We start from the raw sequence: 15,495 nt of genomic DNA on the forward strand, positions 1-15,495 counted from the left end.
GACCCAGGCCTGTAGGGGAGAGCAGTTGGGGGGGACCAGGCCTGCAGTGGAGGGCAGTTAGAGGCAAACAGGCTGGTAAGGGAGCAGTTAGGGGCAAACATCGGGCCTAAACGGGCAGTCGCACATCCCTCGAGGGGTCCCAGATTGGAGAGGGTGCAGGCTGGGCTGAGAGACACACACCCCGGTGCATGAATTTCGTGCACAGGGCCTCTAGTATATATATAGATAGATTCCCAATTATTGGTTGTTCTCTCACAAGGGCTGTGTCTGTCTTCTCATCCCTTCCCTTCCTCCCTCAAGTATTCTCGAGCATCTGTGATCTGCCAGGCACTGGGTGAGATGGTGGGCAGCTCCACACAGTACCTGCTATCATGAAGCTTAGAGTCGGGTGGGCTGATGGGCAGTGGACAGAGAGCCACGTGAGGACGGAACCATGAATTGTGGCTGCTGCTGAGTGAGCAGAAAGGCCGCCTGGAGGAGGCCAAGCAGCAGACACAGAGCTTCCAGTGGGAAGAGGCTGCAAGCAGAACAAGAGTGCATTTCTGAGAGAAGGCAAGAGCACAAGGGGTGGGGCGGGCAGCCAGAGGAGGCCTGCCCCGCAGGGGCATGGAGAGGGGCATGTGCCAAGCTGGAAAAAGTTGCCAGGAGCCAGATCCGGCAGTTTCCTGTTAGCTGCAGTGGGTGAGTGTTGTTGGGTTTCAATCAGGGGAGCGACACCAGGCAGTGGCCACGGGAACAGGTCCTCTTTGCTCCGGGGAGGATCTTTGGACTCTGCCTGGGCTCTGCTGGCGACACCTGGTCCCGTGGGAGGACCTGATGGACCCGGAGGCCTGGAGGTCGCGCAGAGGGTGTGACCCGCACTCGGAGGCTCCGCCTGACCCCCTCCTCCTCCCCCCTCCCCCCTCCGTACCCACGGGTAAGTCTGCAGCCTTTCCTTATGCCGTCGGTCAGATGCCTGGGAATGAGTCTGTGCGTCGATTGGCCTGCAGGGCTTCAACTGGCTTCGTTCTAGGACTTTGGCCTAAGGTCGCAGCACCGTCCCCGCGTGAAGTGAGGACCATGGGGACTGAGCCGCCGAACCTGCCAGCCTCTGTGTACACTTTTTTGCGTTTTGGTCGAGGTGTGGAGTCTGCTCCTCCGACCAGGACGGGCTTGTGTGTCAGTTCTCTGCTCGTTCACCGGCGCCAGCTGTCCCGGAGCCGTCTTTCTTTCGTGGTCTCCCTGTCCTCCGCGGGGCCAGGTTCAGGTTTCACCGGAGGCTGGGGGCTGGGACACAGGGGTGGCAGCAGCCCTGAGGGGGGTCTGGGGGAGAGCGACTCGCGGGGTAAGTCGGGTCTGGCTTTGGAAAGGTGCTAGTCCAGCGGCTAGGGACCCACGGCGGGAACTCGGCCCAGTGGTCTCTGAAGCCACATCCTCACCAGCCTCTGCACAGCCGGCCAGGTCTCAGGCTCCCACATGCAGGGGCAATCAGGAAGGCAGGCAGGGTGTGTGTGTGTGTGTGTATGTGTGCGCGCGCGTGTGTGCGTGCAGGGGAAACAAAGCCATTTGATTGGCAGTTTTCCCTTTTAATAGATTACCAAGAAAAAGGGTGGGAGGTGGGCTGGGGAGAGATCCGACCTCCCAATATCTATCCGGGAAGAATATTTTTTGTTACTTCTAGAAGCAGGCTGCTGGCATTTGAATGTTAGCCCTGCTACTTGCTGCTAGCTGACCTTGGCCACCGTCCTAAATCGCGCTGAGTGTATTTCCTTATCTGTAAAGTGGGGGTATGATGTGATTGACTGTGGGAATGCTGGAGGTTGATCCAGTAAGGCTCTTAGAATAGAGCCTGGCAGACAGCAGCCCACCTGCTGCCGACTCCTGGCAGGAGGACCCCGTTCATTATCCTTGTTGTTCTATTGTGTCATTCAGAGGAGATTCCAGCCTGTGAGTAGCTGCTCCTTATTGCAGGGTTTGCTGCCAGGCCCTGAGTGCCTCCTGTGGAACTAAGAACAAGCCCCCGGGGCTGGCATTATCATCATTCCTATTTTGCAGATGATGGCATTAGAGGGGTTACAGGAGGGTGGTCTGGGTCCTGGGCCCCCAGCCCGTGGGAGGACAGAGGCCGCTTGGTCAGCATGTCAGGCACTCTCTGTGGCTGAGGACTTTGCCTGGAGCGCGAAGGCGATCTGGGTCCCAAAGGTGGCAAGGGCGGGGGAGCTGGGCCTCAGAGGCAGCAGATAGGGGACCGGGCCGGCTGGCTGCAGCTGGGTGATGCCCGCAGGGACAGCCCGATTTACCCTCAACAACCAGTCCAGCCCTGCGCACTGATAACCCTGTCCTAGGTGCCCTCGCCCAGCAGGTGGCGCTGCAAGCCTCGGAAGGCTTCCACCACGGAGAGCCGAGGCAGAGCCTGCCTCTTGTTTGGGGGAGTTTTACAATCTGAAAATACAAGGACCCGAGACAGTCCCCGGGGCAATGCAGTTTCCGGACCTTTCAGCAAATCGCTTCTGCTCGTGAGTCACGAATTGCCTTTTGTGAAGCCCGAACAGGGAAATATTCTTAACCACTTACTGAGTGCTTTATTTGGGTTGATTTTGAAAAAACACACACACACACACACTTATTTTTATTGATTTCAGAGAGGAAGGGATAGGGAGAGAGAGATAGAAAAATTAATGATGACAGAGAATCATTGATTGGCTGCCTCCTGCACGCCCCCTGTTGGGGATGGAACCCACAACCCGGGCACGTGCCCTTGACCAGAATCAAACCTGGGACTCTTGAGATCCACTGAGTCAAACCAGCTAGGGCTTTTTGGGTTGTTATTGCTTCTTTTTCTTTTATTTTTGCCTAAATTTTTTGTTACATCAAAATGGGTCCATATTTATGCAAATCGTATGGCTCAACTGACATAGTATCTCTAAGGAGAAGTATGCAAACACAGCAGGTGCCGATTTACAGATGAGAAACAGGCGAAGAGAGATTAGTGGTTGGAGTGGTGGAGCCAGGAGGGAAACCGGGGTGGGTCTGGTTCCGGGGCTGCCCTTTTTCTGTCTTCCAGCTGCTGAGTAATCACCCTCCTTACCCCTCTTCACAACCCCCCCCCCCACCCCCATTGATTCTCTGAGCAGAAAAGGGGATATTCATTGTGGGGAAGGAAAAGGTGAATGGAAAGGTGCTATTTCCTGAGAAGCTAAGGATGAGTCCAGGCCCTGCACAGCCAGTGTGTTCCTGGCCGGGACGGGTCTTTGGGATGTACGGGGTGCGCATCATTCTGGGATCAGGAAATGAGACAGGGCAAGGCTGGTGCGGGAGGGCAGTGCCATATCCATCTAAGGGGCAGCTGCCTTTAGCTCTAGCACATCATGTGCCCAACGTGGACACATCTACTGATTTCTTAAAATAAGCTGCGTGCAAAGTGGCCACCGTGGCTGAGTTCCTCCCTCCCACCCAGAGGCGGGGTCTGTTTTCTATCCCTGGAGTCTGGGCTGGCCTGTGACTTGCTTTGGCAATAGCATGCAGTGGAAGTGATGGGGTGTTTGAGCCCAGGCCTCAAGGGGCCTTGTGCGTTCAGCTCTTGCTCTTAGAACTAGCCTGCTGGAGGAGGAGACCCAGGGGAGCAGGGCGAGGCATCCGAGTTGAGGCCAGCCTTGAACAGCCAGCCCCATCTAGTCCAGCAGCTGGTCATAAACCTGTGACCAAGCCCCGCTGAGATCAGCTAAGCTAGCCCAGCCCAGCTGAGCGACCTGGCTGACCAGCCCAAACTGCTGGACCCCAGCATCATGAGACAACGAATGGTTGTTGCACAGAAAATGCTGACTGATCTAAGCTGGCCATCTGCATTTAAAGATGTAAAATCCCCTGATTGTTAAATGTTGGAAATGAATTAAAACAAACAACCAAACAAAAACAACAAACCCACCAACTAAAACCTTTACAGGTTGAACCAAGTATTTCTGAGTTCCCTGGCCGCAGGGATCACCCGTTCCCAGACGGTGCCACAGAGCCTCTGGAGCAGAAACAAACCTTGGTGTGCTGCTTGCAGCAGTCTTGGCACGTGCAGACTTCAGTGAATTTAGAAATGCTAAATGAATGCCAATGCAGAGAAGGGTTTGTGGCTACCCTCAGCTGGCACCCATCTGCCTGGGCTTTCCTCTTGGGGCATGGAGCTTCAACTTTTATATCTATGGGTTTCTTTGTTCCAGATTCTCTCTGGTCCTGTTAAAAGCAGAATCTTTAGGCTTCAGTAATGAACAGAGCCCTGATGTTGTTACTCACTGCAGTGGGCCTGGGCACCAGCAGAGAGTTAGCTTCTGCCCATCAGCTTGTTTTAATAACTTCAGTGGTGAGAAATCAATGGGTATTGACTAGGGCGAGGAAACGGGTATTTTGAATCAGCTGCTAAGTGGTAGCAAGATGGAGCTAGACTCTTCTTTTGCACTTCAGATTTTCAAGGTTCCCAAGTTGTTTTGCAGGCATCCTCTGTGAGATTTTAGAGCCATTAAAAGCAATCTTGGTTCTGAGTGTCTGACATAATGAAACAGATGTAATTCCCTCAGATTTGCAAAACTGGGGAAGAGAATAGAAAGCCTCAGGGAGGTAGGAGTGGCCCCGGGTTCTCTCAGGGGAATTTTTCTCCGAGTTATTCACTGGTGGAACTTTTATGAGACAGGAAGGATAAGGTGGTGCATGTTTTATACAGTGGAGCCCAGAGTGCCGTCCTCTGCCTTCGGACTCGAGGCTCATCTGTGCTTGCAGATGCTTCCAACACTATTTCCATTTCAGAAGCTGCGATCACTCCAGCTAATGGATCGGTGGAGAGGAGACCCCAGTGTACAGAACGTCTTTTCTCTTGAGTGTGGACGGGGACTCCCCTACATCAGATTACATGGGTGGGGCAGGAGGCAGCTTCTTTTGTAAAAATTGAGATATAACTGACATGTAACATGTGAGTTTGAAGTGTACAGGCATTGGTTTGCTTCATTTATATATTACAAGAGGATTATGCAGTAGCATTAGCTAACACCTGTATCATGTCACATAGTTACCATTTTTTTGAGTTGAGAACACTTAGGATGGTCTCGTAGCATCTGTGAAGTGTATAGTAGCGCTGTTGACTGTTGTCACTATGCCAGGCATTAGATCTCAGAACTCATTGACCCATTGCCTGTAAGTCTGTACCCTTTAGCATCATCTCCCCATTCCCACCCCAAGCCCTGGTAACCACCATTCTACTCTGTGTGTACAAACTCAGTGTTTTTTAGATTCCATGTATAAGTGATGCCGTACAATAATTGTCTTTTGTTTTCTGACTACTACACTTAGCATAATGCCTACAAGGCATCCATGTTGTCGCCAATGGCAGGATTGGTGGAGTAGTAAACATTCCTTGTGTGTGTGTGTGTGTGTGTGTGTGTGTGTGCGTGCCACATCTTTAGCATTCATCTGTTTACTGACACTTCAGTTGTTTCTATATCTTGGCTTTTGTGGAAAATGCTGCAATGGGAGTGCAGCTATCCCTTAGAGATACTGGCTTCCATCCCTTCGGACAGACTAGTATACCTAGCCAGGGATCGCTGGGTCACTGTAGTGCACTTTGTAATTATTGAGGAGCCACCGTACTGTTTTCCACAGAGGTGTGCCAATGTGCATCCCCACCAACCCTGCAGAAAGGTTCCCTTTCTCCATATCCTTGCCAGCACTTCTTATCTCCTGGGGGATGGTTTCTTTAAAAAACAGATTCCTGGGTCCAGGCGAAAACCATTGGTTCAGAGTCCTTGGGGTGGGGCATGGGGTTTTATAATGTTAACAAGCTACGTAGGTGATTTTGTGCAGCGCGTTAGAGGTGCAAGGGAGCAGGCATGCGGGGCAAGGGTGAGCTCCAGAAAGATGTCCCCTATGTGCCAATGTCTGAGCTGAGAGGTCTCAGTGAGATGCTGACCTGAAGCCTAGAATGCATAGACCGTCGGCTTTGAGTTCTGCCAGTAGGATCAGGAGAGACTTTTCCAGGTATTTAAGACCATGTCTTAGCACAGGGTCAAAGGCCCAGCTCCTGCTGAGGGACACCCATCTCTGTGTCTGACTCAGAACACTTCACTGGGAACTGGCCCTTAGGCAGGAAGGTGACACTGTGTGAACTGCGGTAGTTGCCCATTGCTGCGTTGCTGATCACCCCGACAATCAGTGGCTCAAAACAACAGTGTTAACTTAAAAAACCATTGAAACTTGTAAAGAATTTTTGTGAGTTTATTTGAGCCAAACTATCGACATATGCCGGGAAGCAGAATGTCAATGAATTGAGATAATGCTCCGGAGAATGGCGGGTTACATCTCTATTTATACATTGCAATCAAAGGAAAGGGATGTAGGTGAAATCCATTGGTGATAGACCAGAGAGGCAGGAGAAAGCAAAACAGGGAAACCCCTGGGATTAGACAAAAAAGTAAAATGGTAGACACATACTTAGGTGGGTGCAGGAACAATGAAAATAACAATGAAGGAATTGGTGGTATCTGTGCTGCAGCCCACCACATTAGTTTGTGCCCCAAGGGTCCAGAAAAAGGAAAGTTACAAGTTACCCAGACATTTCAAGGATATGTTATTATAGATGCAAAAAGACACATAGGCTCAGTTAAGGTAAAGGTTGACCTTGTCAGTGAAGATACTGGCCTAGGATGTAACTACCCACCATAACTGTTTTTAGTTAAAGTTTAATTTCAGACCATCATTTGTGGTTACTTTAGGTCTCTGAGTTTGCAAGACCGCCATGCAGGTCTCCCCTGAGCTTGTCAGATTAGCATGTGGCCCCTTTCATCCACAACAGGAAACATTTATTATCACTCACAGCTACTGTGGGTCAGGAATTCGGAACAACTTAACTGGGTGTCTCTGCCTCAGGATTTTTCATGAGGTTGCAGTCAACATATGGGATGCAGTAATCTGAAGGTTTGATTGGGGCTGGACAGTCCATTCCAAGGCAGCCCATCGCATGGCAGGCCCACTGGTGTTGGCTGTGGGCACTTCCCCTCCACAGAGCAGCTTGAGGTCCTCACATTACAGTGCCTGGCTTTCCAGGCAAAGTGATCTCAGGAGATAAAGGAGAAGCTGTGAAGTTCTTTGTGACCTAGATTTGGAAACCACACTCTTCTGTAATAGCTTTTAGGTCAAAGAGTCAAGACTATTCAAGGTGGGAGGGGTAACACCAAAATGTGAATTCCAGGAAGTGAGGGTCATTGGGGACCACTTTGGAGGCTGGCTGCCACATGAACAATATTCACCATGCCACAAAAATAATAGTAACTAGTATAGATGGAGGGCTGACTGTGGGCTAAGACCTGTGCAGTGCTATTTACACACAGAATCTCATGCATATAAATGCTGTTCATTGTTTTTTTGTTTTTTTTAACATTTAGAAGTAATTCAACCAAGCATGAAAGAAATACGTTGTAAGTTCAGAGTTCAGAAGGAATTGTAAATAAAAAAGGTTTAGAAACATACAAGCCAGATACTGTTAAGTGAATAGGAGGGGGGACTAGAGAGAAGGAGGGAGGACAGATGCTGTGAGGTGAACAGGAGAGAGGACTGGATAGAAGGAAGAGGACAGATGCTGTGAAGTGGACAGGTGGGGGGACTGGAGAGGAGGAGGAGGACAGATGCTGTGAGGTGAACAGGAGAGAGGACTGGATAGAAGGAAGAGGACAGATGCTGTGAAGTGGACAGGAGGGAGGAATGGAGAGGAGGAGGGAGGACAGATGCTGTGACGTGGACAGGAGGGGGGACTGGAGAGAAGGAGGGAGGACAGATGCTGTGAGGTGAACAGGAGGGGGGACTGGAGAGAAGGAGGGAGGACAGATGCTGTGAGGTGAACAGGAGAGAGGACTGGAGAGAAGGAGGGAGGACAGATGCTGTGAAGTGAACAGGAGGGGGGACTGGAGAGAAGGAGGTGGACAGATGCTGTGAGGTGAACAGGAGGGAGGACTGGAGAGAAGGAGGGAGGACAGATGCTGTGAAGTGAACAGGAGGGAGGACTGGAGAAAAGGAGGGAGGACAGATGCTGTGAAGTGGACGGGAGGGAGGACTGGAGAGAAGGAGGACAGATGCTGTGAGGTGAACAGGAGGGAGGACTGGAGAGAAGGAGGGAGGACAGATGCTGTGAAGTGAACAGGAGGGGTGACTGGAGAGAAGGAGGAGGACAGATGCTCTGAGGTGGACGGGAGGGGGGACTGGAGAGAAGGAGGTGGACAGATGCTGTGAAGTGGATGGGAGGGGGGACTGGAGAGAAGGATGTGGGAGCTAGTGAGCAACTTACAAAGGCTGGGGCTCAAGGATCCTGTGGGAAGTTGATGGAACAAGAAATAGAAATATTCCAGAAAATTGCCTTCTTAGAGGTCTCCATGGTACCAGGGGAAGAATACAGATCCACCCAGATACCACGCGATGTATACCTACCAGCTGTGGAAAACATGACCTCTTGTCTAGAACACCTGCTGATAAGTAGCATCCTGGGTCATTCATTTGTGTATTCGTTCATTTATTCATCCAACAGATATTGACTGGCGTCTTCTGTGCGCCAGCCCCGGGTTGGGTGCTGGGATACCGCTGCGAATAAGACAGACAGCGTGCTGTCCCGAGGGAGCTGACATTCATGAGAGACCCTCCCCCAATAAACACTGTCCCATGTGTGGTGGCAGAGCAGAATACACGCTATGAGGGAAAAAGGTGGGAGAGGCGAGAGTGCCACCTGACCTTGGCAGGCAGGGCACATGGGGAGTGTCACAGGTGGTGACATTGGAGCACAGGCCCGAGGCAGTCTGGGAGTGAGCCACGTGGCCACCTGTGGGAGGAGCATTCTGTATAGAGGTAAATGCAAAGGTCTGAGGCCAAAATGCACCTGAAATTTGCCATTGAGGATGAAGAAAGGTGGCCGAGAGGAAAGAAGTTAGATGTTTAGACCCATCTGTGCTTCCTCAACCTCTGGCTTACGGACCCAGTTTTCCTTCACTCTGTCCTCTGAGTTCTTAAAACACACACACACACACACACACACACAACATATATAATCTCTACCACAATAACTTGTGTAAGAAAAGGGAAATATAAACCACAATTACCTTTTAATTAGGATGGAATCTTCTTAAATGGAAGGCGTGTGATTCTTGGTTTGGATACACAAAAATGAGTATGGTGCCAAATCAGAGCGAAGGGCCTCAGGGGAGTGGTATTTCTTTATGTATCAGGAAGAGAGACGTTTGGAGCTGGAGGGCAACCAGGAGGGCGGGCACAGAAGGAAACGTGAGCAGGAGGAGGAGCGGTGGAGGCTCCGAGGGAGTGGAGCGGACTCTGAGGAATCTCCCATGGCAGGTGGCTGAAGGAAAGCATTTTAAATATAAAGTAACTTATTGTTTTTGCAATTTATTTTAGTTTATTTAATCAACACTTCCTTAGCACTTAGCCAAGCATGGTTCTAAGTGCTGTTTGAAATGTTTTTTGAGATACAATTCATATGCCATAAAACTCACCCTTCAAAAAAAGTGTATAATTCAGTGGTTTTAGTATATTCAGAAAATTGGACAAGCATCACCACTATATAATTTCAGAACATTTTCACCCTCAAAATGTTAGGGTGGTAAAATGTACCTATTAACGGTCATTCCCCAGGTGTACAAAATGTTTACTCATGAATATTCATTACAAGTCTAAGGCAGAGACTATAATTATCCATCGCTTCCCAAGAAGAACTGCACTCAGGGTTCATTGAAGGTGGGATTTGGGTTTGAACCCTGGACATCTGGCCCAAGAGCCCCTAGTAAGAATTAATTTATTGATAACAAGTGAAGGCATTTCTACATGCCACGGGGGAGGGGGGCATTCAATATAGACAAAAGCAACACAGTCAGCCCATAAGAAAACAAGCACACTCATAAAACTCCCCCACCCTGTACTCTACCTCTCCTCTCTCACCCTTGATTTTTAGTGCAGATCTTCTGATTTACATCCCAATTTTAAACTATTCTTTTTTTTAAAAAAATATATTTTATTGATTTTTTACAGAGAGGAAGGGGAAGGGATAGAGAGCTAGAAACATCGACCAGCTGCCTCCTGCACACCCCCTACTGGGAATGTGCCTGCAACCAGGGTACATGCCCTTGATCGGAATCGAACCCAGGACCTTTCAGTCTGCAGGCTGACGCTCTATCCACTGAGCCAAACCGGTTAGGGCTTAAACTATTCTTTTTTTTAAATTACTTTATTGATTAAGGTATCACATATTTGTCATCAACCCCCCCCCCCCCCATTCCCTTCCCAAACCTCCCCACACGCATGCCCCCCTCCCCCTGTTGTCCGTGATCACCGGTTAGGCTCATATGCAAGCACACAAGTCCTTTGGTTGATCTATCTCCCTTGTCCCCACCCTCCCCTACCTTCCCTCTGAGGTCTGACAGTCTGATCAATGCTGTTCTTGTTCTTCAGTCTATGTTGTTCATATTTTCCCCTAGATGAGTGAGCTCATGTGATACTAGGAATACACTTATAGGAACCGAAAATGAGACAAGCAATAATAGTTATGCTGAGAGGCAAATGAATCAGTCTATAGTGAGTTTCTTTCTGGGCCAACAGTTCTTTTGAGTCCCGGTTTCTATGTCCAACAGTTGTTTATGTGTTCATAACAGCAATGATATTTCAGTTCTGGATGGTGGACAAATGGTGGTAATGCAGGTCCGACCCTCTCTGGTTTGGTCCTGGGCAATCTGCAGTGACGCACATCTGCTGACTGCTAGTATGGCAAGGCATGGTCAGAGTCTTCCATCTCTGGACTGTTTCTCTTCTGACTTCATGGCTGGAGCACTCCTGTCAATTCCTCTCTGTTGCAGGAATCCACGTGGTCTTGGAGTTGTTTTCTGAAAATATACAAACATATTCTCGACCAAAAGTTAATAAAGGAATATTTTCTATAAATTTGACTTGCGATCCTTTTTCATTTTTTTGCCCAAACGATTTTCCTTTGACTTGTTTTGACACCATGTATGTTTTACCTGGGTATCTTGCTGTTAGCATTACAAATGAAAGTTAATTTTCTAAAGTAAAAATTTTCTAGGTGTAATTTATTTACAGAATATTTTTCCTTACATGATATTCTTCTACTATCCCCCCTTTTTTGGTTTAAATATTGGGAGGCTTTTGGAAATTTTATGCTGTAATTTTGATAGCTTTTAAATTTTACTTTTTTGCACTAAAATGTGACTGCTTTAGTTCATTATATGTTACACAATTTTATCATGAGATGAACTACCAATAAAAATTTTTGTTAACACTTTAGGAACAGCTTTTTTGTCCAGTACAATTGGTTTTTATAGAGTATTTGCTTATTTTGATTGGCCAATTTAAATTAGTCTGAAAACTTGACTACTATTTTACTGTCAAATTTAATACTCTAACAACCATCTTGTTTTATCCTGTAATTATTAGTGGAGAGGATTATTTGCCTTCTTGAGTAGGCCCTGAGCATTCCTGGTGCTAGGCTGGATTTAGATATCATAGACCCCAGTTCCCCGGATCATGTGTGCAAGACATCTCTATCAAGTCTTGTTGCAGTGAGAGGGCATCTGCTGTCGGCCAAGTCTCTGTTACCTGGGTCCCGATTTGAGCTGGGCATATGAAGCTGAGCAGCCATGGGGGCAGGAGATCTCCTTCAGCAGGGGTGAGGGTTCAGGCCCCTGCAAACTTGGGGGGGTGAAGGTCTGTGTCCCACCTCTGTTGACCCCCAAGTTCTCTCCTGATGGCCCCTATGCGACTGTGCCTGTCTTAGGTTGTTCCTTCCCTGAGGAATCTTACCCGTCTCTGGCTAACCAGCCATCCTCCGGGGCCAAGCAGGGTGATGTGAGGTTTAGTTCTGTCTCCTTGGTCGCCTATGCCCCCATGGCCTCCACGCCCAGCACCTGCCTTGGGATCCCCTCGCCTGCTGGCAGGGTCCCAGTACTGATCACATATCTTGTGGAATCCAGGTTTCTTCTCCAAGGAGGCCCAGCTCACCCCACTGGGCGAGAGACAGATCCATGGTACCAGCCATCATGAGGTTTCAACCTTGGCATGAACAGAAGCTCAGGCAACAGCTGTGGACAATTGGATTGTGAGAAGCAGGTCCCTCTTGGCCAAAAGGGCAAGAGGGGCCAATTTAGAATGCTCAGGTGCCTTCCCAGGGGGCCCTCTACACAGTGGAAGGGATTAAACCCTTTCATGTCCTTTTTAAATTGCTGCCATACATTCAAAGAATTAGTTTGTAAGTTTGTTTGGGGTAATTGTATAATATGCTGTTGTAATTCTAAAATATCTAGAGATGTGTTACGTTTGTCTCCAAGCACCAATCAGATGATTTTTTTTTTAATCCCCACGGGTGTGAGGAACTATTATAAGTAATGGGGATGATCCAAATCTGGGAAAAATTTTAATGACAGTGTAGAATAATATCATGTAAGGATATTCTTTGTTCTAGTCCATGGCAATACCCTTTCAAACTGGCTGTCTATTTCTTTTTGTATAGACAAGGTCTTAATTACATTTTCTGCACTTCTACTGCGGGCAAGTAGTGATAGTAGTGACACCCTTTCTTTGGTGTCCACACAAGCCAGAAACCTCTCTTTAATTTTACACACAAAGGGGCATTGTTTTGATTTTGTGTCATACAAAAGGGAAGCTGGGTGGAGACCCCTGTGTATTTATACTTTCTTGCCCCACCCATGGACCCCCACCCAAGGTGTTTGGTATTATTGGTAACTACATTAGTCAGGGGATCAGCCCACATAAGGGGTCTTACCCATGAAGGGTCAGGAGCATAAGTCCAAAATACTTACCCTCTTGTCCCAGGTAAAATTACCGTACATCTGATGATTGCTAGCATGTCTGGAAAGGTGTTCTCGTGCATTCTTGGGTTTCTGGTTACCTCACAATTTCTTCCCTGAGGTTTGACGTTCTGATTGATGTTTCTCTGTTTCTGGATCTATTTTTCCCCCATCAGTTTATGTTGTTCATTATATTCCACAAATGAGTGAGATCATGTGATATTTATCTTTCTTTGCCTGGCTTATTTCACTAAGCATAATGTTTTCCATCTCCATCCATATTGTTGCAAATGGTAAGAGCTCCTTCTTTTTTACCGCAGCGTAGTATTCCATTGTGTAGATGTACCACAGTTTTTTAATCCACTCATCTGCTGATGGGCACTTAGGCTGTTTCCAAATCTTAGCTATGGTGAATTGTGCTGCTAAGGCTTAAACTATTCTTATACTCTTCTCCATCTCTGTAAAAACCACCTTCCACTGCCTGATTTCTCAAGTCAAAGGCTTAGAAGATTCTTTTGCGTTCCCCTTTCTTCTCATCTTTCATGTCATATCCATTTTCAAGTCTCGTTGACTCCATCTCCAACGCCCTCAGTGCGTTCACTGTTTCCATCAGAGCCACGCTGACTTGAGTCCACACCAGCTCTCCTGTGGACTCAGCTGACTGCAAGTCATCTACCGTGCCACTCCGTCCTGCTTCCACATTTTTGCACACGCTTTGTGCACTGCCTGGAATGCCCCTCCTCTTCTGTCCACTCGGTAAAGCCTTTTCCAAGAGTAACAAATACATAAAATGAGATGGCAGAAAAGGCATTTTTCTCTGCAGACGCAGGGGGAGAAGTGAAGTGGAGCCTGCTATAGACCACTGTCACGCGAAGCAATTGGGGCAGGACGATGATGTCAACCTCCAAAAGTGGACGTTGGCAAAGTGAAACCGCGGGTCCCTGGAGGGTGAAGTGTAGGAGGCTGCATGCTCCGGGAAAGGCCCAGGCTTCGGGAGCACAGACTTCGGTTGAGATTCTCACTCTCCTAAGTGCCTTCCCTTCTTCCCGAGCCTCGGTTTCTTCACTGGGAATAACTCTCCGTACCGTGGGGGTGGGGAGGGTTAGAGACTAAGTCGAGCATGCTTGGCGCAAAGCTGGTCAGGATTAATCTACAAAATCATGTCCCCACCATGACGTCGCAGGTCTGATCTGTTAAACCTGGGGCTGGAATTAATTTGGAATTTGGTAGAAAGCACAGAAAGAAATTTTTTTAAAAAAATATATTTATTGATTTCAGAGAGGAAGGGAGAAGGAGAGAGAGAGATAGAAACATCAATGATGAGAGGGAATCATTGATTGGCTGCCTCCTGCACGCCCCCCACTGGGGATCGAGCCCGAAACCCAGGCATGTGCCCTTGGCTGGAATGGAACCCGGGACCCTTCAGTCTGTAGGCCGATGCTCTATCCACTGAGCCAAGCCGGCTAGGGCAGAAAGAAATTTATATAAATAAAATTCATCCTTTCATTTTCTGAAGAACTTTCTAGTGCAAGGGAACTTCCTAACCTGTGCACCTGGGAGGCAGGGGAACTCAGCGCAGCGTAAACGGGCTTTTTGCAGAAAGCCCCCAAGTCCTTTAACATTTAAACGGTCCGAAGCAGTGCATTTTGTCTCTCAGGCAGCCCACAAACTAGACTCCACTCCCAGCTAAAACACTGTGAGCGTTCTCCAGGGAAGGCCTGGACTCGGTGCACACACGTATCGGGGACCCTACTTCTCAGCCCCAAATCCAAACTGGGCTGCTCGGAATAGAGGCAGACTCGGCACATGGGGCTGTCGAACCTCAGTTCAGAACCAGCCTGTGCTGTGTGGGAGTTGTGGGAAGATATGCCCTGACCCCTCTCTCATCCCTGCCCTTTGGTCTCCTGTGGGTGCCTCCTACTGGCCAAACCAAGACAGTCCCAGGCCACCGAGCAGGGTGAAGGCGAGAAGGGCTGGGAGCAGGTGGACAGAGCAACCAGCTCAAGATGAAGCACGGACTTCAGTTGGAAGTCCACAGAGCAACCAAATGTCAAAGGAAACACCTCGTTTCCCAGAGCAGAGAGCTCCATATTGTCTTGGCAGAACGTGTGCGTGCTGGGGCAGCTTCGGGACCGAGTGCTGACTGGGTGGATTTCTGGACCTTCCATTTCTCTGAAAAAGGCTCCCCTTGTACCTGCTTTTTATTTAGATTTCCCTTAAGATTGTGCCAGAAGAAAATGTTCTATGCATTAAAGGCCTGTTATACAATCACTCTGCAGAGCGCTCCAACCCTGCGTGCTCCCTTGTCTGCAAGCAACGCGCTCAAGCAAATGCTCCTTGAACTCCAACCTGAGCTTTCGCACGTGGGATGGGAGATTCTCGTGACTGGTCTTGCCTTTGAGGTCCTGCCAAGCCGCAGCGTGAGCAGCCCCCGTGAAGGCCTGACATTACGGTGGAACGTGTTGCTTCCTCCCTCCGTCTGGAAGAGGCGAGGAAGGGCAGGGTGAGGGGCCGCATTGGACTCAGTGCCCCCACAAACCCTGGCTGTTCCTGAGGAAGGCCGCACCAGCTCTGACAGCTCAGACGAGTGGGTTTTACGACTCAGAAGAGGCGCTCTCCCGGGGGAGGGAGGTGCTGAGTGTAAAGAGGTCTCAGGCTGCAGCTTAGAAATGTCTGA

The sequence above is a fragment of the Cnephaeus nilssonii genome (genome assembly GCF_951640355.1).
Source record: "Cnephaeus nilssonii genome assembly, chromosome: 11".
Lineage (NCBI taxonomy): Eukaryota > Metazoa > Chordata > Mammalia > Chiroptera > Vespertilionidae > Cnephaeus > Cnephaeus nilssonii.